Source organism: Acyrthosiphon pisum, chromosome A1 (genome assembly GCF_005508785.2).
Source record: "Acyrthosiphon pisum isolate AL4f chromosome A1, pea_aphid_22Mar2018_4r6ur, whole genome shotgun sequence".
NCBI lineage: Eukaryota > Metazoa > Arthropoda > Insecta > Hemiptera > Aphididae > Acyrthosiphon > Acyrthosiphon pisum.
This window is the reverse complement of record NC_042494.1, coordinates 10,278,373-10,279,786: the sequence shown is the minus strand read 5'-3', so window position 1 is coordinate 10,279,786 and position 1,414 is coordinate 10,278,373.

Here is a 1,414-nt window from a genome sequence, read left to right as displayed (position 1 = left end):
ATAAGAAATTAAAAAATATTTCACATTACTCATCGCATAACTAGTTTCATTAGTGACAAAAAGTCCTTGATTTTTACTGTAAATATTACTTTAAAATGGAGATTGGTCACATGTACGTAATTCTTAAACGTTACAGCCACAAACTCTTTTTAGTAATTTTTACTATATTAGTATGTAGACATTCAAAATCAAAATACACGCATGCACGCAAAGTCGCAAACTCTTCAAAAACGTTTGGTATCACGTTAATATAGATTAGATCACGGGTATAGGAATTTAGGTTAAGTTACGTTAAGTAAAAGAATATAGGGAAAAAACTGTTAAATATAAAATTAAAACTGTTTTAATTTAACGCATTCATAATGTAATATTTTTTATTATTTAAAAACGCATACTTTGACGTATTATAGAATGGTTGTATATTTTAATAACATATAACATATTTATTATTTTGTATAATGGTAAGTGGATTTCCTCTGATTATATGATACACAAAAGTGTCTTGAATTTGAAAAAGACATACACACTTCAATCATTTATGCGCTTTGAAATAAAACGCAAAAGTAAAGGGTTACCTAATAGTATACTATAATAAGTACTTACCTATGAATTGTTAAGAAAAATATTTTACTCGGAAGTATATTATAAGAAAATAATTTATGTTAAACATCATTAGATAACATAAAGATACGGCGATTGTTGATATTGATATTTGGTGTAAAGTAACGCTGAAGACTTTGATCTAGTCAAAAGTCACAGCATAAACTATTTTTAGGTGGTTTTTGTTCACAGTCAACGTTCTGATAAAAACACGCCTAATACGAGTCTTGTTTTTTCATTGTGACCCAATAAGACTATAAATTATAGTTAATTATTATTACAATAATACAATCTACCAAGTACGTAGTACCTAAGTATAATTAGATAAGACTTAATACTCTATACCTAAGTATAATTAGATAAGACTTAAGAAAATATACTTAAATTCTTTATAATAATTACTTGTAAACGATTGTTTTATTTTTTTGAATATGAACTCTTCAAAATGTTAGAATACAATTTTGAATATTAAGAAGTTTTAAATTTTAATAATATTGAACTCAAAAAAAAATTAACTAAAAATGTAAGAAGATTGTTTTCGAGTAAATTTCACGATGAGTTTAAATTTGGTTTCAGAATTGTTATCGGCTACTAGATAATAAATAATAATAATTATTGTTTATTTACGGAATAATATTCCAATTATTTACAAAAATTTAATAGAGACAGTACATGTGTGTTAAGTTATGATAAAAATTAATAAAAATAATAAGTCAATACAATTGGCGAAAGAAACAAAAAAATAAAAATATAATATACAAATATACAATACCGGGTGATTCTTTTATCATTGAACACTCATTATTTCAGTCTA